At 38.9% G+C, this 24,753-nt stretch overlaps 1 long non-coding RNA gene across 3 annotated transcripts in view; it reads left to right on the forward strand.

The window, feature by feature from the left end:
- LOC149127691 (uncharacterized) overlaps positions 1-24,753 on the forward strand; it is a 405,872-nt gene that overhangs the window by 52,004 nt on the left and 329,115 nt on the right. Inside the window, exon 2 of one of the 3 annotated variants that reach the window (XR_016229786.1) lies at positions 16,713-16,820. The exons of the other annotated variants lie outside the window; for them this stretch is intronic. This is a non-coding gene — a long non-coding RNA (uncharacterized LOC149127691). The remainder of the gene's footprint in view (positions 1-16,712; positions 16,821-24,753) is intronic. 3 annotated transcript variants of the gene reach the window in all.

The following is a 24,753-nucleotide window of genomic DNA, read 5'->3' on the forward strand; positions in this document are numbered from 1 at the left end:
TCAAGTGGCTGTCTGCAGGTCATCGTTTTCCAATCGGTTCTGAAGGGTAACCTTTTACCTGGGGCCTGTGGATCCAAATCTAGCACTGGTTTTATGGTGCTCACCACAACCTGGAGATTTTCTGTGTTACTGTGGATACTCATACTTTATATTTAGTTTTCTCTCCAGATGTTTAATTAGTCTGTGATCACTTGAATGTCCTATGAAAGACTTTGTGCCAGTTTTTGTTTTACTATTAAAACAACTATGTCTAAGGTTCTGTGGGTTTATATTAAAATAACACTGAGCAAAGCTAAAAACATATCAGGAATTCCAGATTCAAATCCTAGCTAGGTTAGTTGGGGCAAGTCATGTGCTGGCCTATAGTGTCTTCAGGTACAAAGAGTCATGATATCCAAATTCTCCACTTCTAATAATATCATGTCAACTTTGTGCTAACTCTAAGGTCAGAGTTCTCCATAAATGCTGAATCCTATTTATTTAGTGTTTATTGCATTCATCAAATCATGTCAAGTGAGTCAAGAATGAATAACAATATTACAGAGGAGCACGCAAGACAGACATGATTTCTACAATCCTGAGCAAATGTTTTGGTTGGGAAAGTGGTCTAAGCTTCCACCATTATTATGCAATGAAGCCAGATTTATACCAAGGTCTCTGTGGCTCCAATATACTTGTTCTTGTTGTCTAGACACTATTGTTTTCTGACAATAGAAAAAGACCCAGATTTCAGGCTCCTAGCTTTTTCTTTTTCTTTTTTTAAGATTTATTTATTTATTTAAAAGTCAGAGTTATACAGAGAAAGAGAGACATAGAGAGAAAGAGATCTTCCATCCTCTGGTTCACTCCCCCAATTAGCTGCAATGGCGAGAGCTGTACCGATCCAAAGCCAGGAGCCAGGAGGCTCCTTCAGGTCTTCTCATGAGGGTGCAGAGGCCCAAGGACTTGGGCCATCTTCCACTGCCTTCCCAGGCCGTAGTGGAGAGCTGGATCAGAAGTGGAGCAACTGGGTCTCAAACCAGTGCCCATATGGGATGCCGGCACTGCAGGTGGTAGCCTTACTGGCTATGCCACAGAGCCAGCCCCTCTTGCTTTTTCTTGCAGGATACACAAGTGGTGGTGATGGCTAGGAGGGTATTTTATCATACTGGAAGTATAGTTCCATAGGGATCCAACGTGTTCATTAAAGAGAATTTGTTCGCTGTCATCATAATTCTGGAAAGATGGCAAATAACAGAATGACACTTTGGATTTCTCTCCATAAAGTTGAGCCCTTTATCTCAAAGCTTCATCTACTTTCTCAGTACTTTACCTCTCTAATGGGTTTGCCATCAAGATGAGTGAGAACGTTGAGAATTCTTCTGAAAGAAGAGACTATATACAATTCAATATCTATTTAGTGTCAGACAGTCTAGCCTTAAGCAGACTTCAAATTCAGATTAAAAACCAACAATGAAATAACAAGTGAGTAGAAATAAGCACTACAATTTGTTAACTATTTGACTTTGGCTCATTTAACTTCTCTGATTCCCATCAGAGGATTATATCTTCACCTATCTCAAATGAGATATAGACTGTTAAGTGCCTAGCACAGTGTCTGAGGCCATTACAGATATTCAGGAAATATTAGATTCCTCTTCCTCTAGAATTGAGGAACACACATTAATGCCACTTGTCATCAGTATTCAAAGACTTGGAACAAAAGAGTTGAACTGAGTGAATCCTGCAACCTTAGGGGACAGCTAGGGAAGTTAAAGGTAGTTTCACTTCAGGAAATTGATCTATCCATGTATTCATGTCTTTATACTCCACTCATTTTATAGATAGTAAAAACTAAGGAAAGAGGAACTCAGTTTACCAAGTCTAAGAATTTACTATGTCCTAGAGTACTGAATTAGATGAAAGTAGTCATCACTACTGTTTTCTTACAGACAAACATGCACTGAAGGGAAAATGTGTTTGTCTTGAATTTTCTATCTCTTTCTCTGATGTCCCTGGAGAATACAGCCAGAACAAAGGTCGAACATCAGGAGTGCTCACTACAATACAGACACTATAAAAAGGATCGAGGTGAATGTACTATGTATAAGTCAAGGGACTTTTTTTCCCTTGCCACACTATTGGCAAGGTATCTTGAGTTGTGGAAAAATGCCTTGATAAATCCTAAATTTAGTACACACTACAGCTGAGATGAGAACTTTTGTCTTTACATTAATGTTCCAAGATCTCCTCAAACCAAAGTTCTTTTAACAACAATCACTCTTTCATATGCTTTCCTTTAAGTCATTTACTTTGTTCATCAGAATAATCTTGTAAAGTAGGAAGTTATCAGCTCATTTTACTAATCAGAGAACTAAAGTGTTGAAAGACCTGTTAACTTGCCCTAGGTTATCCACTTGTTAGGAAGTTTTTCTAAATGAGGAGTTAACTAATTTCAGAGTGCTTAAGCAATTTATCTATGAAGTCAGAAATGAAGGTAGCTCTTAGCATGACAACTGAATGCTTTTGCCACATTACAGAGAATAAACCCTGAAGGCTTCCTTGGTTCACCTGTGGCCACATGTGGAAATCTGACAGGCTCAGAGAGTAGAGTCCGTGCTCCATCTGGTTCTGTTATCTTCTTTTCTCCTAAGGCCAAGAGAGGGTATCCCTTCGATTTTATGCCTGTCCTTATATTAGTCTAGTTTCTTCCCTGCAGTTGTCATAACAGCTGTGGCTGTAAACTCACTCTCTTCACCATGAGACACTACCCAGCTCTCAGACCTTACCAAAATATTTGTTGCATAGGTTACTGATGTCCAGAAAATCCATTTCTAGAGGGAAGGAAACCCCACAATGTTTGTGTCATGAACTGCCATCCATGTTCCATCTTCCCTGGCTCCTCAGCTGTTATTTGGACTTGTGTCAGAAGCAGGGTCAATGAACTTCCTACAGAGATGTTAACTTGAAAGACACAAATTGATTGACTTATTCTAATTGTACCACTTTTTGTGAAGAATATCTCAGGTAGGAGGGATAGCCAAACCTGAGGACTACTGTACAAGTCAAGATTGATTGCTCTTTTATTTCCAAAGAAGCACAAAGTAAATAGTAGATGTGAGCAGATAGCAAATTTATCTGATGTATTGGTGTTGTCCAAAGCACAAATGGATTGCTTCCTCTGTGTAGCATTTCTATTTCACTTCAACTTGCACTTCTCTATGTCATCATCTTTCTCTAAGACAGAACTTGTTCTGTCCTGGTTAGTGCTGTGCCTACTACTCATTTAGTATGTCAATCCTGAAACTAATTGTCATCCTTATCCACCTCCCTTTGTCAGCCATTGTTTTTTCAACATCTGTACCTTATCTAAATGGTTGTTACATCATATTTGTTCTGTCTCTGAAATATTATCTGTTCCATACCTTCTGCTATTTCCTTTGTAACTTTTTTTTTTTTTTTGGACAGGCAGAGTTAGACAGTGAGAGAGAGAGACAGAGAGAAAGGTCTTGCTTTTTCCGTTGGTTCACCCCCTAAGTGGCCACTATGACCAGCGCGTTACAGCCGGCGTGCTGCGCTCATCCGAAGCCAGGAGCCAAGTATTTCCTCCTGGTCTCCCATGCAGGTGCAGGGCCCAAGGACCTGGGCCATCCTCCACTGCCCTCCTGGGCCACAGCAGAGAGCTGGACTAGAAGAGGAGCAACCAGGACAGAATCCGGCGCCCCGACCAGGACTAGAACCCAGGGTGCCTGTGCTGCAGGTGGAGGATTAGCTTAGTGAGCCACAGTGATGGCCTCCTTTGTCACTTAATCATATTTCAGGCTACCATCTTTTCTCTAGTGATCATTGTCATCATCTCCTAATATGATCTTCAGTCTTAACTTCTTCAATCCATTTTCAAATTTACTCTTGATTGGAGGCAAATTTGATGATGTTACTTCCCTGTTCAAAAGCCTCAGTGACTCCACAATCTACAGATTGAAGTATCAAGATTTATGTGGGGCCTATCCTGTGGTGTAGCAGGTAAAGCTGCCACCTGCAGTGCTGGCATCCCATATGAGTGCCAGTTTGAGTCCCGGCTGCTCCACTTCCAATCCAGTTCTCTACTACAGCATGGGGAAGCAATAGAAGATGGCCCAAGTGTTTCGGCCCCTGCGTCCACATGAGAGACCTGAAAGAAGCTCCTGGCTCCTTGCTTTGGATTGGCACACTTCCAGCTGTTGTGACCATTGGGGTGTGAACCATCAGCTGGAAGTCCTCTCTCTCTGCCTCTGCCTCTCTGTAACTTTACCTTTCAAATAAACAAATAAGTAAATATGCATTTCTTACTTTCATTGTACACCCTCTGGACCTTGCCAGTCCTTTGTCCAGACATTTTCTTCTTGGAAGCTATTCCAATGTTTTCTTTTCCAGAAATATGCTATAATGTTTTATATAATCATATATCTGCATATGCTCCCCTTGTCTGAAAGAATCCTTTATTTGGCTCATGTAAAACTTTTATTCATGCTTCAGGACCCAATTCAAATGTCACTTCTTTAAGCCAGACTTGTTTATCCCTCAGTTGAATAGCACAGTTTTCCCTTAAATTCTATCATAGCAAGTGCCCTACCAAATGATATTAACTTACTCATGTGGTTCTGATACTAGATTTTAAATTTTAAGAACATGTTTTATGTCTTGCATGTCATTATATCCCTATCATTGCTATGGGAGAAGAAAAAATAAAATGCCTCATACATCTTATTTTAAAATGTCATCTCACCAGAGTGTTAAAGGATCACTATGAATTTCCAAATGGAGAAGCGATGGCAAAATTCAGTGATAATAATAGAAACAAATACTCACTAAATAACTTACTATGTTATAAGCATTGCACCTCTGATAGCCTTAAGTAGGGCTTAAGAAGCCCTTCAAAATGCGGTGTGGTAGGCATTTTAATAATCTTCCCATTTTGAAGATGAGAAGACTGATCAAGACAATTAAATAGCTCCTTTATTTTATTTTTTTTTGACAAGCAGAGTGGACAGTGAGAGAGAGAGAGACAGAGAGAAAGGTCTTCCTTTACCGTTGGTTCACCCTCCAATGGCCGCTGCAGCTGGCACACCGCGCTGATCCGAAGCCAGGAGCCAGGTGCTTTTCCTGGTCTTCCATGCGGGTGTAGGGCCCAAGGACTTGGGCCATCCTCCACTGCACTCCCGGGCTACAGCAGAGAGCTGGATAGGAAGAGGGGCAACTGGGACAGAAACCGGTTCCCCCACCGGGACTAGAACCCTGTGTGCCAGTGCCGCAGGTGGAGGATTAACGTATTGAGCCACTGTGCCGGCCTAAATAGCTTCTCTAAGGTCATGCAACTAAGATGCACAACCAAGGTTGAATCTAAGCACTTAGACTCCAGATTGTATGCTCCTAAAAAGTCACCTGTGCAGCATGAGAAACCATCAAGAGTAGGGCAGTGGATGAACTACATGTCCATGATTGGAATGTGTGATGGAGGGCAGAGGTGGGTCAAAGATGGTGGTGATTGCATAAAGTTCATACTGAAGAGGTTAGGGAGGGCTATCAGAGAGGGACTTTCATCATTGGGCTAAGGAATCTGACCTTTGTTCTATAAACAGTGGGGAGTCAGAAAGAAGATTCTAGGGGCAGGATGGAAAATAGACAGGAGAAGACAGATGCCAGAAATGAAGAGACTGTGCTGTCAGTACCAGAGTGCTATACCAGTCAGAGCAAGGCACATCAATGACTTTAGCTAGTGCAGTAACATCTATGATAGATCTAAGAGATAGAGTCCACAGTAGTTGGTGGTAGGAATCACATTTGTGCTCTCACAACATTTCTTTTTTTATTTTTTTAAAGATTTATTTATTCATTTGAAATTCAGAGTTATACAGAGAGAGGAGAGGCAGAGAGAGAGAGAGAGAGAGAGAGAGAGAGAGAGAGAGGTCCTCCATCCACTGGTTCACTCCCCAGTTGGCCACAATGGCCAGAGCTGTGCTGATCTGAAGCCAGGAGCCAGGAACTTCTTCCAGTTCTCCCACATGGGTGCAGGGCCTAAGGACTTGGGCCATCTTCTACTGTTTTCCCAGGCCATAGCAGAGAGCTGGATTGAAAGTGGAGCAGCCAGGACTTGAACTAGCACCCACATGGGATGCCGGCACTGCAGGTGGAGGCTTTACCTGCTTCGCTAGCGCTGGACCCCTCACAACATTTCATTATTTTCTTTTTCCAGTGTCCATAGTTCTTTTATCTGGCATATACTTCCTAGTTGGTCTAGATTGAGTTTTTTTTTTCCTTCTCTCAAATTATCTTTACAATGTTATTTATTCTCTGGAGACTATAACATACAGTAATTATTATGCTTCAGGTTACAGCTCCATGTAAAATACAGTGTGATTACTATTCATCTGTATTTTTTCCTTAATGCTTAATGGTATATTTCTATTGGGCACCAATAATCACCTAATTGCTATGTAGTTATTGAAATCAGATATAATGCTTTGTTAAAGATTACCCTAATTATGAGGCAAGGTTATTAGTTACTATTGCTGCCTAGTTTTAGGCCTGTAGAATTTTCAAAAAACAAAAGGTTGAATAAGAATTAAAATCTCAATACTCTCTCATTTACACCCCTCTCATTTGACTGTTAGGGCAACCTTTATACACAAATGGGCCAACTCTGGTTGCACTTGCTGCTTTGATGAGACAAGGCAGCATGAGAACCTGTAATAATGTCCTGTAGCATGCTGGGAAAACTATTGTTGCCTAAGATGAAGACTGTCAGATGGGACACAAGACACTTGTGCTTTTGTGTTTAGTGAGATTTTTCAACCATGAAAACATTTTTCCTCTTCCGCTTACTATTTCTATGTTCTTGTTCAAATGTGTACCCCATAAATTTCTTATTATTTTAAGAATAATGTGATTGAAGTAGATTTTTTGCTAATATTTATGGCACCAGAAATGATAGCAATAATTTAACCTTCCATTCATTATGTGGAAATTTGAATGTAACTACATCAGTTACATTCACAGTTACATATCAGTTTTTGTAATAGAATAGGCTGTATCATGAATTAATGTTAAATTGTGTTTTTCACCCATATACATTCACACACCAGATCATTATCATATTTTGCAAAATCCAAATCTCCATAGTTGGAAGGAAAAGGAATCTGTGGGCTGTCAAATTAAAGTTTCCAAAAGATCTTGCCACACTGAGGCAATAGATCACACTAAGAAACCATTTTAAGATACTTTTACTTGATTCCATAAAGACAATCACACAAGTCTATATTTGAAGTTGTACACAGGCAAAAGATACTAAATGGTGAAGTTATAGTGAAGATGGCAACTTTAGATTGATACATTAAGAACTTAGTTTTAAAGGAAAAAAAAAAAAGGTCATTCAAGAGAATGAGATTCTCCTGCCTTCATTGACAACATTGGGTGAGAGATGTTGGAAAGAGTGAAGTCTCAGCTGCCAGAAAAAGAAGATTTTTTGATTACCCTGTCCCATTGGATGGGGAGTGAGGTCCAGTTGGCATAGAGAAGGGGACTGTTAAGAGCATCAGTGGAAGAATTAGCCTGAGAAGAAATGAAGGAGGAACGTCTTCAGAGAAAAGAAGAGAAGGCAAAGCTCAAGTAAATACAAAACCATTTTAAAGTTGTGGAGTGAAGATAAAAATTCTTAACATGGAGCACAGGCCCTCCATGATCTGTTCTGCCTTCTTGGAGGTCTCCACATTGTTAAATGCTTTTGTCGGATCTCCTCACTCAGACTATGGTTCAGGGTTTAGGGCTTTCCCTAGGATATGCTTCTTCCAGATCTTGGCCTAGTTAGTATCTACTCATTCTTCAGAACCCAAAAGATAGGATTTAAATAATTTTTGTTTATTGGAAAGGTAGCGAGACAAAAAAGAGACAGAGTTCCCATCTTCTTGTTCAGTTCCCAAAAGCCTGAACCAGCCAGAAGCTGAAACTCAATTCACGTCTCCCACATGGATGTCAGGGACCTAACAACTTTTTTTCTTTTTTTTTTTTTTTTTTTTATTTGACAGGCAGAGTTAGACAGTGAGAGAAAGAGAAGAGAAAGAGACAGAGAGAAAGGTTTCCTTCTGTTGGTTCACTCCCCAAATGGCCGCTGCGCCGATCCGAAACCAGGAGCCAGGTGCCCCTTCCTGGTCTCCCATGCAGGTGCAGGCGCCCAAGCACTTGGGCCATCCTCCACTGCCCTCCCAAGCCACAGCAGAGAGCTGGACTGGAAGAGGAGCAACCGGGACTAGAACCTGGTGCCCATAAGGGATGCCAGCGCCGCAGACGGAGGATTAACCAAGTGAGCCACGGCGCCGGCCCCCGGACCTAACAACTTTAACCATCATTGCTGCCTCCATAAACATGCACTAAATTGGGTGTTCAGCCAATATTTGAATCCACGGACTCTGATATGTAATGATCAGATGCCTTCTGCCACCAATTGGATTTTCTTAAGAGGGAATCCCAAGGGGCAAGCATTGTAATGTAGTTTGTTAAGTTACCACCTGCGATGCTGGCATCCCAGCTGCACCACTTCCAATCCAGCTCCCTAATAATTGCCTGGGAAAAGCAACAGAGGATGGCTGAATGTTTGGGCCCTGCTACCCATGTGGGAGACCTGGAGGAAGCTCCTGGTTCCTGGCTTCTTGGCCATTGCAGTCATCTGGGGAGTGAACCAGTGGATGGAAAATTCTCTCTCTCTCTCTCTCCCTCTCTCTCTTTCTCTCTTTCTGTAACCCAGGCTTTTCAAATAAATAAATAAATGAATTTTTTAAAAAAATAAGGATTCTTTAACCTACCTGGTTAGTTTAATTTTCTCTTCCATAACACCCTTATTTCTCTTTTTATTTTACTCCTAGTGAAGTAAGTCATTGTAATGAGAAATCAAGAGAAAGTCAATAGAGAAGTTAGAATTTATATGAGATCAGGACAGTTAGTAAAACTTATAGGGCATATTGCCTTCCTCAAAATTTATTAAGAACTTCACAACAATAGCAGCAGACCATGAAACCAAGCATGGGGCCCTTCTGAGCTTGAGGCTTGTGCACCTGCATAAGTCTTCACCCAGTGAGAGCTTCTGCTGTAGGAAATAGGTACCATGAGCTCTAGACCTAACCCACTTCAGTTGGTCCAACTGAAGTTTTAGATGTAAGCCAATGCTGCTGATGGCAGTGTTGAAATGATGAGTCATGTAGGTGTTTAGAACAGAATGGACAATAAGAAATAAGGTTGAGGTTGGGAGATTTGCTGAAATTTCAGTTCAGTGGAATTTTGGAGTGTTATAAACAATATAATAAGATCTCTATATTATTTATTAATGCATCAAGTCAACATTTAATTGCTAACTACAACTCTGAGTTGCTGGGAAGAGTCATTAAAATTTTCAGTTTCTTGAAAAGAAAGAATTTGAGAAATTTCAGAAAGGGGCAGGTGTAGAGTTTGAAGCTCAGGTTTACCAGTTTCAAGCTCTTTCAACCTGAAAAGTTAATATCTTGTCTGTGCTTTAATTTTGACAGAGGGGAAGTGTAAAATTAGGATAATGTTAATGTCTCTTGTGATCATTTTAAGGAACAAACAAGTGAATAAACAGACCCGATGTTATAGTAAGTTATTACAAATTCCATTCTAGTGAACTCTTAATTTCCTTTGAATGCACTTTTCTTTCAGTTATTTGAGATCAATCACAATATTGTCAGATATTGTAAACATCTAAACTTCTTTACCATACTTGGGTGGATGCAAAGAATGTAACAGCATGCTTTCTAAAACTTGTATTGACATCATTTTCAGCAAAAGAAACAAAATATACAAGCTAACTTATTTTCATTATTGCACAATAGATGCCAAACACACTTTTAGAATACATTAGTAAATTAGTGTGTGGTATCTTTCAGTGAACTTCCAGAATTTTATATTTGATTCTCTAGCGTCAGAAAGTCTTCTCTTGGACGCCTCAAGGGGATGATCAAGTATTAGAAATTATGAACAACAAACAGAATTTAATAAACTCAGTTCTGTTTCTATTTTGGCCATTTATATAAAATTAAGTGAGTATCATTTAGTTATTGAGTATATAGTATGTAGATTATTTTTCATGATCAGGAGGTCATTTTTCTTTATTTAAAAATTTGAAAAAAACTACTTTCCATTTTATTCAAGACACACACACACACAGTGAGACATAGAGATAGAGAGATATAGAGATAGGAGATAGAGATGGAGGGGAGAGAGGGGAAGGAGGAAGAGAGAGAGGGATGGAGAGGGAGAGAAATCTTCCATTCACTATCTCATTCTCCAAATGCTCTCAATAGGCAAGGCTGGTCCAGGTCAAGCCAGGAGCCCAGAACCCATCCCAGGTTTCCCACATCAGTAGCAGGGACACCGTACTTGAGCCATCACCAGCTGTCTACCAAAGGCAGAAGGACAGAAGTGAATCAGGCCCTTCAACATGGGAGGCAGGTATATCTAGTAGGACCCTAGCTGCTTTGCCAAACGCCTACCCCAAGTTGTGTTTATTTTTTAAAAAAAAATATTTTATTGTAAATGGAGAGGAAAGGAAAGAAGAGGAGAGATGAATCACCTCCTCATATACCTATGACAGCTAGGACTGGGCCATGTGGAAGCCAGGAACTCAATCTGTGTCTCCCTCATGGGTGGCTCAACTATTTGAGCCATCACCTGCTGCATTCCAGGATGCACATTAACAGGAAGCTGGAATCAGGGGTGGATCTGGGACTTCAAACCTAGGCACTATGATATGGGATGCAGGCATCCCAAGAGGCTTGTTAACTGCCATGTCAAATGCCTGCCCCCTAGGATACCATTTTTTATAGATTTCTCTGGAGCATATTTTGACCAACTTCTGAATCACTACATCTGGCATTTTTCATTGTAATGTAGGGATCATCTACAGGTGAACCATTTTATCACCTGTGACTTCCCAATCTGTATTTCTAGCTTACTTGAATTTTCTGAGTATGAGTCTATAATTGTCCACTAAACAGGTTTACTTGTATATCTCCCAGCATTCAAACTCCACTTTTCCCTAGTAAAATTTAGTACCTTTTATTGAGCAGTCACTTATTTCTGGAGCTCATTTGTATGACATGATTGCTAGTGTTGTATAATCCAATCATTCCTGAATGTATAATCATTTTCCAAATTCCTTTTACCATTTGCCTATCTCAAATCCTCATCATTTGTGTGTAGACTCCTGGGGTGGCCTTTCAACCACCTCTTCCAGTTTTCCTTTACTTGAATCCACTCCACTCATGTGTCGATCAGGTACATTTTCCTCAAACTATAAATCTTACCATGCTTTCAGTCATTTTCTTGTTCATAAGATAAATTCCAAATTCTTAGCATGTAACATAAAGACTTGCACAATCTGTCGTTTTACACCCACATCTTGTGCCACTACGCTGCTCTTGGAGGGATACACCAGATATCTCTAGAGCACATGAAAAGGGTACCTTACCCCAGAGGGTGATAACATCTGCATTGAGTTATCCTGAGAAACATGTGAGGGCCCCTGTTAAGAGACATATACAAGTTGTATAATTATTTATATACACTAGAAAATAATGTACATACTAAGAAACCTCACTTTCTGATTTTTCTTATTTCACAAATAGCCACAGATATTCATTATAATTGCTTTTTCTTTCTGAATGTCCCATTGTTCACATTTGATCTGCTTTGGAGATGCTTTCTAGTCTGGTGAAACTGGCTTTGTATGGCACAGGTCTTTAGCGGAAGAGTCCAAGTTGTGTTTTCTATTCACTTAACACATAGTTGCTGAGTATTTAAAAATGCCAAATATTGGGCAACTTATTGCAAATAAAAAAGAGAATTATACTGACACTGTCTCTGCCCAAATGGAAGTTACATTCTATGCAAGGAATCCATCAATGAACAAGTAAACTGATAAATTAAAAAGTTTTAAATTTCAATAAAATACAAAGGAAAAGTAAAGGTCCAAGCTAAAGTCTGATGGGAGATAACAAACTTTTATCTAATGCAGTGGACCCTGGTAGCTTCTCAGAAGAGGTAACATGGAATCTGAGATCTGGATGCTAAAAGCATCATGTGGGAATGGCATTCCAACTGAAGGGATTAGCATATATAAAGATCACCTGAAGTGAGAGAACCTGGAGTATTTGAAGAGTATTAGAAGGAGCCAGCAGGACAGGAATATAGTGAGTAAGAAGAAGAGAGGCAGGAAATGAAGTTTTAGAGAAAAATTCTGGTCTGTGGGCCATGGCAGGTTCAAGGGTTTAGACCTGTTTTTCAGAGTAATGGAAAGCCAATGGGGGATTTCAAGTCAACATAATGATAAAGATGGGGAATAAGAGGGAGATGCAATAGGGAAGCATTCATGGATTTCTCTTAGTTTTAGATGTTCTTTCTTTTTGCTGTATTCACAATGGATGAGGGAAGGGTAAGTATGGTCACAAAGAGGTCCCTTAGGAGTTGCAATTGTCTAGACCAGTGTGGATAGATTATTCTGTCATTAACAAAACACTCAGCACCTATTGTGTGCAGGTCTTTTGCTAGGAATTAAAGTATGATAAGGAATTTACTACACATAAAGAACAAATTATTTAGTACAGAGAAAAATTCAGAAACATCTCTTGTAAGATTGACACATACTGTATTAGCAGCATGAAAAATGAGCTGGGGTTATTCAAAGAAGGGATTGATAATCTCTGGAGGAGCCACAGGCAAGAGGCTTTATAGAGACAGCATTCAGCTAGATCACGGTCTCCAAAGGCTGAGGAATGTTGACAGCTGTCCAAGGAGTATAAGGAATAGTCTCAGCCAGTGCCTTCTGTGCTGTGTGTCTGGACTCAAGTTTAAGTTCTTAAATCTTGGGTCTGGGCTAAAGAACTGGAAACAGGGAGCAGAAGTCTGCACAATGCAAACACTCGTGCATCCTTCACAATCCAGGGCTTATCAACTTCAGGCATAACGTTTTTGTTTGCCGTCTGGTCGTCTTTTCCATTTTCCTTACTCAATGTAATTGGAAAAGAGACTTCTGCTAATGAAGTAGAGCTGACTTCATAACCCCTGATGGTTTGGCATGCTGTTCTATGACTGAAGTTTCTGCTTTGATTGGATGAAACCCAAAACAAAGAGTTGACTACTTCTGGTGATTAAAAGCCCCCTTGATGATTTTCTAAAGGGATTGTTCAGACCTTTTAGTGCTTCTGAATGGGGAATTGTACTTTACTTACCTAAAACGCCTCCAGCAATTGTATGTTCACACTTTTTTTCTGTTGTACAGCACTGAAGTGGATTCCCTTTAAGAGTAGCAGTCTTTTAGTAGAGGATTAAGTGGTCCTTGTATATATAATTTATAAGGCACTTGGAGCTTTCTATGTAAAAGCACATTGGAAAAGTAAAATTATTATTACTTATATTGTAATTAGCTTATATTATCTGGTCCTCATATGAGATATTAATTTTGCAGCTAAAGATTCAGAGCATAGCTGTTAATCCTGAAGAGAAGAATGAACAGATTGGACAATCATGAGTGTCAGAGGGGAACAGCCAGAACAGACAAGAATGAGTCATGGATGACATTTCTTTTTCCTTGAAATTGTATTTCTTTTTCTTCTTCTTTTTTTCCCTTTTGAGAGAGAGAGAATGAGAGTGAGAGAGAGAGGGAGAGAGAAATAGAGAGAAAATGAATACGGTTGCACTGGTTCACTTTCCAAATGCCCACAACAGTTTAGGATTGGGCAGAGGCTAAAGCTGTGAGCTAGAAACTCATTGCTGTCTCCCATGTGGGTGTTAGGAAGAAAGAGCCATCACTGTTGCCTCCAAGGGTCTGCATTAGCAAGAAAGCATCTTTTTTTTTAAAGATTTATTTGTTTATTTGAAAGTCAGAGTTACACAGAGAGAGGAGAGGCAGAGAGAGAGAGAGAGAGGTCTTCTGTCTGATGGTTCACTCCCCAGATGGCTGCAACGGCCAGAGCTGTGCCCATCCGAAGCCAGGAGCCAGGTCTCCCACATGGCACAGGGGCCCAAGGACTTGGACCATCTTGTAGTGCTTTCCCAGGCCATAGCAGAGAGCTGGATCGCAAGAGGAGCACCTGGGACTCGAACCGGCACCCATATGGGATGCCGGCGCTTCAGGCCAAGGCGTTAACCCAGTGCGCCACAGCACCGGCCCAGGATGTGAGCATCTTAATATTATCTTAACTGCTAGGCCAAATGCTTATCCTGCTATTATACTTCTTGATTACATATTATACAGATACTTTTTAGCTTCCTCTATATAAGGGGCTTTGGGTGCCCACACACACAAAAATTACCTAAACCTACAAAGTATTTAAAACATCTACTTTATATCTCTCTCCATGCATCTGATTAGCAAATAGACAAATCACATAATTAGGATTGTGATGCTTTTAAATGGAGATTTAGAAAGGAAAATAATGAACTTTTGTCTGCCTGCTTCCAGTGAAAATGTTTGCCCTGGATACTTGTCAGGCTTTAGACATTCATTATGCTTAGGGGGTTGGAATGAGATTAGAAGTATAATATAAAATTTGATTAATGTTTCAATCCCTGAAGGTTAAAACAAATCGTAGGTTAAGTCAATCTTTTTCTGCCATGAAGTCATGTTAATTAAAATGTTCTAATGTCTTTTAGATTATATACTTCGAGTATATTTATATTAGTTAGGATTAGCCTTGACTGCATAGCATAGAAAAACATGAAAATTAGAGGCTTAATTAAAAAAGAAGTTTCTTTCTAAGTTAAAGAGGATGGGATATAAATAGGAATGGTGTGGGGGCACCCTGGTTATCAGGAACCCAGGCTCCTTCTATCATGTTTCCCTGAAATACGGAAGAGGTTGCTGATGGGTCCAAAATGGCCACCAAGTTTTTGGTCAACATGTTTGCAAGAGACTAAGAAAGATACATGCTCTCTTTGCTAGCAAACTTCCTAGGACTCTCACTAACTCCTCCTGCTGATATTTCACTGGCCAGAAATCAGTCTTAAAACTTCCAGCCAGATGAAAGGGAGACTAGAAAAAAGTTATTGTGAACTCATATCTAGCTAAAAATTTACCCTTCTGTTACGAGGAAAGAGAAGGAGAATGGATACCAGAGGCTAATTTACAACTTCGGCCATGATGCTTACTTCATTCTTCAAGGTGATTATTTTGATTCAGTTGTTTTTATTTGGTGTAATGCATGTGGTATAGCATGCACTCATATCTAATTATAATGATATATAATTTTAAAACCCGTTTCTGTAGAAATAAAAGAAGTATACCTACAACCACATTAGCGAAGAGTGACCTGATTATTGTTTTTCAGTTTTCACATTCTTTTCTCTTATGAAAAGAATTATACCTCATGTGGAAGTTGAAATGCTGACAGAATGAAGGTGGGACATCACTGTCCTTTTGAAACTGGGAGTCAACTTTTCATCCCAAAGAACAGGCTCATTTTTCTAGTTTCCAGGACTGTTGTGTTCTACTTTTCACTTTCTGTTGGAGTATGAAGCCTGGAAGAATTGGGATGTGTGTTCTTAAATATGTGAAGTGTCAGAGTTCATGGCACTTTGGAACACCCAGGCTTATTAACTTTATTGTTCCTGGGGAATCGTCACCTGTTTAATTGCACTCTCGCTGTCTCCTATTTCTTGCTATTTCAGTTGGTTGTGGGTCTTTGTGTTGGGACAGATGTTATGTGTCACCAGGTAGAACTCCTGCTGAGACTTGATTTGTGCTACCACAAATCCTTCCATGGTGCTGGGCAGCTGTGCCCCTTCTAAACCACCCTAGTATATTTTATCAGATAGAACAATTCTGAACACTCTAGTGATTCTAAAGACACTTGCATGAGTGAGAATAGAAAAAAAAGCAAAGCAAATCAATAACAACAAAAGAATGCGGATTGCATTTTCTTCCTAGCTGTTGTGAATTTTAATCATGAGAGAGAAAACAATTATAAATGTCAAAGTCTTGTACAGAATAAGATGAAAGTACAAACAGAAAGAAGAAAGACTGCCTTTCTATGTTGTTAAAGTAAAAACATTATTGACTGGTTAGATGTCATAGGTTGAACCATATGATGTTACTGCTTTTGTGGGTCAAAAAGGTTGAATATAGGCAATTCTTATTAGTTCAACCCAACAGCAGCAGTTTCTATTTTGGTTACAAAAGAGAAATCTTTGGTCTTAAAACTCATGAAATTTCTCCTTAGCCACATATTTCCATTTATAAAAATTGGTAGATGATATTTTATATTAAGGAAAATATTTATTATTGGTATGAAAGTGATATAATTTTTAAAAATTCATCCTTTCCAAGGTGAAAAATCGAAAAAATTTTCTGGTCCTTGGATTTTTGAATCCATAAATGAGCGCATACTGCATTCGATATCTGCAAAAAAGAAATGTGAGGAAATTTATTGAGGAAAATTACACTGTACTTTTACAAGGATTTCTATCAGGAATGATTTAATAACCACAGAGATAATTTGGGGGGAAACAGGATCCCTTCTCTTCTTCCTGCTCAGACCTGAAAACCTCCAGTGCTCTTACCTTTGGACAAGCAATTCTTGAGTGTGGCTCAACTCTCTCTAGGGTCAAGGAAGGGACACAGTACAAAAAGTGACGGGGCCAGGATGGGGTTAATTGCGGAGCTCATTGTGACTCCTTATTCCTTGACACTCCAGGGAACAGGGCTGTGCCTGCTTTGGATGGTCCTGATTTCATCTGGCTGTAGAAGTATTGACACCACCAGCAAGCTACCTTTTGGTTCCAGGAGACTGAAAGGTTATAAGGTAAATGCTAAGTGCCCCAGGTAGCCAATGCATGATCTGCCTGGTTACTAAGGAACTCTTGCCCAGCTGGTTACTAAGACAGGGAGGAGGAAAAGGAGGAAGAAAACCAGTGCAGGATGCAGAGCTCCTCCGCTCCTCCCCCTGACTTCATTATGCTTTCATATTTTAGACTCTGATTACCAACCTGAGAAGAAAAACAATTCCCTAAAAACTAGAAATCCTCTGGATGTAAATAAAAGGTCCTGAATGGCATTTTAGTTTTTTTTTCCCTGAATTGATATGCAAATTTCTAATTTACTTAAAGCACACTGTCATGCATTATAATAAAGTCTAATACATGCTTCCTTGTAATTATGTGTAATAACCAGTGATCAGAGGGAGGAGGGAAGGAGAGAAGGGAATTGTGTTTCCAGCTGCCCCTCTACACCTGCAAATAACAGACAACCCCATTCAGTGTAGAGGAAACAAGATAATGACAGTATAATATTAAATACAAACATTAATTCTTGAGAACAAAACATAAGGAAGAGGTCTGTCAATTAAGATGTGTGATAGTGAGCAATTTAAATTACATTCCACATCGTCTTAAAGAAAAAGAGGGAATGCGTAGAATGAAAATCTTACTTTGCTATTTACTGCATTCCTCCTTGTGGCATTAGTCTTTTTTTTTTTTTTAAGAAATATTTATCTGGGCCACTAGAACCTTATGCTGAGATCTACTCTTCATGTTCACTTGGTTTGATTTAAGAACCACATTGCAATAATATCCTGTCTCTCTCTCTCTCTCTTTCTCTCACCCCCCCCCACTTCCTTTCTCTCTATCTGAAAGGAGAAGCAAGATGTTAGACTCTACAGGGAAAAAAAAAATCTCAGTAGTCCCTTGGGGCTTCAAATTGTTAGGAAACAGAACAATAAAAGGAAATGTTTTGTGAGCAGGAAAGTATGACCCTAAAGTATGGCACTATTATTGTCCTGGCTACTGTTACTTGCAAATTTTTCTATGAGATGGGTGTTCCTGTAAAGTCATCTGCAGAAAAAAAAATTGACATTAAATACACATTTCTATGTGTGAAGGATTCTAGCTTTGTGATTAGGATCTCTGGAAACTTTCTGAGTGGGTTTTGCTTCCTAGCACCATTAATTTCAGCTGTATAATCTTGGGCGAGTTTCTTAAGCTTCTTGAAGCCTTAAGTTGCTCATCTTTAAAATGGGAATAAAAATAACAATAGCAATGGCCATATGATAGCACATTTGTAAGAATTAAATAAATTGACATGCTTCTTATATACCAGGCCTACTTTGTGCACCTGTATATAGTGCTTATAAATGACAAAAATCTATCTTGCAACAGTCATCAGTCATATCATGATACAACTTCTCCATGACAATTTATGTACATCAAAAGAAACTATTGAGTATAGATGAATAGAACTCATAGAGTGGAATGAGTGTTCTGCAAGTATCATAGGGTAAAGTAGTTGAGAATAGGTATTGATAGATGGCAGGAGAAGAGCTTGTCAATCAAGGGTTAAATTTTAGATTTTTCTACTTCTAATTATGTAATACTAAACAAAAGTTGAGTAACTTCCCTGTGTTCCCCGGTGACATTTCTTTGGAGTATGAATCTGTTATATATTGGATCAATTAGATCCACCAAATACTTTTTACTTTGGTGGAATTATGTAAAAATGAAAACAGTCACTCTCTAACTGTGGCATGATTCATGCTTCGCTAGATTCTGGCCCCTCTTTAGCTTTACAGAGAGCAGGTACATTTTTATTTTCTCTCTGATGGACCATAAAGATGGCTGGGATAGTACAGTGACTCCTTTGAGAGAGGGGTCTCTCAAAGGTCTATGAGAAAGAAGGATTGAGTCATGAAGTATCAACAAGATTTAGGAAGGGAAAAGGAAGTATGGTGATTCAGAAAATGGAACTTTATAGATCCAATCCCCTAAAGTGTGAATGCTGGTGGACCATGGATAGTGCTACTAGGAAGGTTGTGTGAAATCTCAAAAATGGTGGCTGAATTTCTAAATGCATCCTAGCATCACAGCCCAGGGAACAGACCAGGGAAAGCTTCCTCATTTGAAGAGTAGAATCTTTGCTTTGGGTGCTTCAATTAATGCTTCAGTTTCTGTATAAATTTAATTTATTCTGTCATCGTGCTTCTTTGATTACAGAATGAGGAAAAATCTCAGTATATGGGGCTCTGGACAGATCCTGGATATTTAAGTACAAAAAGAGAAGGCAAAGCTTAACTGAGGTACATCAGTGCACCCCTCAAAAGGAGTGGACACACCCTATGAAATAACACGTAATGAACTCTTGTGAGTTTATGCACATATCTTAAAACTTATTTTCAGTAAGACTTTTTAGCACAAATCCTAAAATCTCTGTTGGATGCCTACCTAGCATTGCACCATGATAACATCAGCATTCCTCCCACAAGGATTTGAACCTTTCAAGGAGATGGAAATGTAGACACACAATTTCAAGATAATATAGTAGATGTTATTTCAGAAGCAGTTATTGATGGCAGCCCTCAGCTCATCTTGGTAGACCAGAGAAGGCTGATAGTGGGAGATGGTGCCTGATGTGAGATGTGGACACGTAGCACTGAGTAAGTTAAAACATTGGAAGGATTTTTAATACTTAGGAAAGCACATTAACTGAAATATGGGTATAGGATTTTTTTAAAATTTATTTGACAGATAGAGTTAGACAGTGAGAGAGAGAGGGGGAGACAGAGAGAAAGGTCTTCCTTCCATTGGCTCACCCCTCAAATGGCCACTACGGCCGGAGCTACGCTGATCTGAAGCCAGGAGTCAGGTGCTTCTTCCTGGTCTCCCACGTAGGTGCAGGCATCTAAGTACCTGGGCCATCCTCCACTGCCTTCCTGGGCCACAGCAGAGAGCTGGACTGGAAGAGGAGCACCCAGGACTAGAACCCAGTGCCCATATGGGATGCTGGTGCCGCAGGAGGAGGATTAACCAAGTGAGCCATGGTCCCAGCTGCCGATATAGAATGTTGGTATGACCACAGTGAGGAACCTATCAGTAGAGATGGTTGAGGATTTAGAGTGAAGATTTTGTCTTAGTCTACTCAGAAATAAGATACCTTTCCTGTAAGTGGCCAAGTAGTCGGTATTTTCAGTCTTGGAGGACATATGTTTTATATCTCACCTACTCAAAGCTGATGTTGCAATGTGAAAGTTACCATAGACAATATAAAAACAGTTGGGCTTGATGGGATTTGGCCCATGGGCTATAGTTTTTCAGTTACCATATACATTATGCCATCATCATGGTAAACCTGCCAAATACATTACATCTTGTACCAAATCCATTGAAATAGCCTTTGTTTCATCTTCCAATTTCATCTTATGACTTTTCTTCTTATTTTAGCTAATTTCTGGGACAAAGTATAAAATAATATGAAGAATAAAATGCTTGAGTTCCCTTGAGGCTTCCTAGCATGAGTTTACACATGTTGATAGTATTTTCTACTTCACTTGAGACAAAAACAGATATATGCTAAGAATACTAAGTACTCAGTTAGATAGAGTGAATGCATTTAACCAACACTTGCTCAATGGACTATATGGTGGGAATGGTGCTAGATACTTTACACATGTGGTATTATTTCACAAATTCCCTCTCATAAATTACCAGTACTGTTTATTCCCATTTTTAAAAATTTTCAGAGTATATTTATTTATTCATCCTTTGCTTAAAACTCATTGATTAATTTCTGCTTTCAAGGAAGATGAAGCAGAGACCAGATTTACCTTTCCAACTTAGCCAGTTAAAACACTGTTAAAAAGTTAATAAATCAACAGTTTTCAGACATTAGAGAGTGGGAAGTTCAGGACAATGACACTTGAGAGAAAATAAACAACCAATATGAGGCATGAAATGACCCAAGTTCACTGGAGTTTTATGGCCATGGAACAGGGAGAGGAAACCCACCTGCAGTGTAACTTTGAAAGAAAGACTGCAGTTGATAGGGCTGGCACTGTACTGAGGCACAGTGGGTTAAAGCCCTGGCCTGAAATGCCTGCATCCCACATGGGTGCCTGTTCTAGTCCCAGCTGCTCCTCTTCCAATCCAGCTCTCTGCTACAGCCTGGGAAAGCAGTAGAAGATAGCCCAGGTCCTTAGGCCCTTGCACCCCCATGGGAGATCTGGAAGATGCTCCTGGCTCCTGGCTTCGGATTGGTGCAGCTCCGGCCATTGTGGCCATCTGGGGAGTGAACCAGCAGATGGAAGACCTCTCTCTCTGTCTCTACCTCTCTCTGTAATTCTTTCCAATAAATAAAATAAATCTTTTTTAAAAAAAGAAAGAATGCAGTTCAGAGAATAAGTGGAGAGATCACAAGGTCAAGAATAGATTGACCACCAGCCAGATTAGAAACAGCTCAACATTGCACTCAGTTCTAAGAAAATTTTTGCAAACTTAAGTGGGACAAAATTAGCCCTAAAGCTAGAGAAAATTTAGAACAAGCAGTGAAAGAATCAAAGGATTTCAGTATAACTGAACTGTGTCCCAGAACAAACCTCAAGACTTTAAAAAAGAAAAGAAAGAAAAAAATTCATTACTTAGCAATGCAAAATTCACAAAGTCTGACATTTAATAATTACATGGCATGCAAAGAAGTAGGAAATGCAAACAATAATAAAGGTAAAAAACCATCCATAAACCTAAACTTACCCCAAAGTTATATGGGTGACAAGATTATTTAACAATGGCACTAAGATGATTATAACTATATCCTTATGCTCAAGAAGGTAGAAAAATCCTCTTCATGCCAGGAGAGACATGTAAGGTATTAAAAACACAAAAAATTTCTAGAGGTAATAAAGTGATGTTTGTGGTGAAAAATACACTTGATGGAGCTAATGAAAGATTAATAATGACAGGAAAAATGTTGAACTTAGAGCCATAGTAATATAAAGTATCAAGATAAAACACAAAGTGAAAAGAGATTGAATAAGAATTAATAGAACATCAGTGAGCTGAGGGAAAATTTTAAGTCTATATTTTTATCCCTTGAAAAAAAGAGGAAAGATAGCACAAGGAAGAAAATATATGTTTTGTTTTAGAAAAAAATATTTTTAAAAGCCTGAAATGGTTCTAAATGTGATGAATATAACTCATGGATATAATAATCTTAATGAATCTGAAGCAAAACCACACCAAGATACATTGTAATAGAACTGAAACCCATGATAAAGAGATAGTTTTAAAGCTGTCATGCAGAAAAAGGTCCAATGTGTGCAGAACAACTATAGGGATGAGCAGCAGATGTCACAATGGAATAATACAAGTATGAAGGCAATGGAATGACAGCTTTAGCAACTTAAAAAAAAAAAACTGTGGAAACAGAATTATTACTCAAAGAAAGTGTCTTTCAGAACAGGTCTTCAAAGAAGGAGGTACCTTTCTCTGAAGGGAGGAGAGAACCTCCACTTTGACTATGACCTTGTCTAAACAAGATAAGAGTCGGTGAACTCAAAAGGCTTCCATAGCCGTGGAAACTCATGACTGGTGCAAAGGGAGATTACTGATGCCATAAACAGGAGTGTCAATTTGTAAAGTCAACAACAGGAGTCACTGTGCACTTACTCCTCATGTAGGATCTCTGTCCTTAATGTGCTGTACATTGAGACTTAATGCTATAATGAGTACTCAAACAGTATATTTCGCTTTGTGTTTCTATGGGGGTGCAAACTGTTGAAATCTTTACTTAATGTATACTAAACTGATCTTCTGTTAAAAAAAAAATAAGAAATTATCAATTCCCAACTTGACTCTCACTGGGATTAAACATGACAATAGGTCTGAAAAAAAAAAAGAAAGTGTCTTTCAAAAGAGAAGAAATTAAGTTTTTTAGATATATAAAATTAAAATAATTCATCACCAGTAGTTTGTATGATAATAAATATAAAAGAAAATCTTTCAAGCAGAAGGAAAATATCAACATAGTTTTGCTTTGAGTTCTAGAAATTTAAATATGTGGGGAAATATATTTTCTTCCTATATTTGGATTTACTCTAAAATATAATTGGCCTTTTGAAAAAAAAAGTTATTACAATTTATTTGGGGTTGTACAACAATTGCAAAAAATGAAACTTATGACACATTTACAAAATTGAAAAGTTGAAGAGAAATAGAAGTACTGTGCTTCCAATACTCTATGTGAAGTTGTCATAGTATTATTGAAAGGCACATTGTGAGAAATTAATTTGGTATACTAAAAACAAGGATGTAACTAATTAAAAACAACCCACATAATGCTTATTCCAACAAAGAGGAAAAAATGGAATCAGAAAAAATAATCAATAAAACAACTGAGATAGAGAGTGATCTTCCATTCCCCAAATGCCCACCGCACCCAGGGCTGGGCTATGTCAAAGTCAGGGCCCCATAACCCAATCTGGGTCTCTCACATGGAGTGGGAGTGGCAGACAGCCAACCATTAGAGCCATCACTTGCTGCCTCCTAGGGTGAACATTTGCAGTACGCTGGAAATGGAAGTGCAGCTGGGACTTGAACCTAGGTGCTTCCACATGGAATATGGACATCTCAAGAGGCATTTTAACTACTGTGTCAAATGCCCACCCGTGAACATATTATGAAATCTATTTCTTCTTTCTTAAGAGGGAGAAACAAATACCATAACTATGATCATTCTCTGTTACAAGTGGGGTATCACATGAGAAGCAGAAAACAGGTATTCAACCCTCTCAAGAAACACGAGAATGGATTTCCCATAAGGCTTTCTAGATAACTAGAAGGCACCTAGCACATTTTGCATTTATTATAAATCCTTCCATGTCTTCTAGTTCTTTAATATGCATGGCTCCTTCTTCATGATTAGCTTGAAAGAAAGTAAATATTCTACTACTATTTTACAGACAAAAAAAGTAGACTCCCTTTTGTCCTTTTCTGAAGTTTTCTGTTTCTGTTCCAGTCTGTTTCAGTATTTTCATAATGAAGGTGCCAGAAACAGCTGAAGATTGTGAAACAGTATGTTGAAATTGGTAATGACTGATTTTGACATATTCTTCTGACAACCTTTTGATTAATTTTCTGCTTCATTAAAACCCTTAATGAAATTAACATGGGGCATAGAGATATCCTTGACATATTTTGTGTATTCGCAAACAAGGTTTCAGATTTCAAAGACTGTGACAAGGAAGAAAGGGAAAAGACTCCTGAAGTCAGGTCAGTAGTTTTTGAGAAATAGTAATGAAAGGGACTAAGCCTGGAGCTTGTCCAAAGCCCAGCTGGATTTGAACAGTGAAACTCAATGAGAATGTGGAGGAAGTCTCACGGGGATTGGCTTCAGTATGGACATTCTCCAGCCTTCTACTATTGCCTGTCCTCTGCATTCCCATTCCTTGCCCCAGTCTGTTCCATTTCAGATAAGACATCACAACTGAGAACAGATAATTCACTCCATCATGTTCAATCCTTTATTTGTTGTTCCCTTAGCACTTACAGATATAGCTTCATAGGCATGCTTTTTATGAGTGTTGAAAAATGAGGTGGCAGGATTCATATACTGGAAAATTCTAAAAATGATAAATTGATCATCTTTAAAGTTCCTCTTTCACCTTTCCCCAATGTTACATTCAGCAGCACACATGCTATCATGGGCATGATATTTATTCCTGCTTTGTGAAGTACTCAAAACATGGAGGTGGGGAAGGTAATACAAATCAAAGATCAATAATAGTATAAAAATTATTAAGACTTAGAAATCTATAAATTCATTTCTTCAATCCAGATTAGCTTTTAAAATAAAATTATTGACATTCAAATTCCCTAAGAAACATTTAATTTTCCAGCAGGTTCTTTCTAATATTACAAGTTGAGAGAAATAGGTTTTGAGTTGCTCAGTCTCCTATGACATTAGTTTGTGAATGG

Source organism: Oryctolagus cuniculus, chromosome 2, assembly GCF_051225735.1.
Source record: "Oryctolagus cuniculus isolate XC-2025 breed Fujian yellow rabbit chromosome 2, ASM5122573v1, whole genome shotgun sequence".
NCBI classification, from domain to species: Eukaryota; Metazoa; Chordata; class Mammalia; order Lagomorpha; family Leporidae; genus Oryctolagus; species Oryctolagus cuniculus.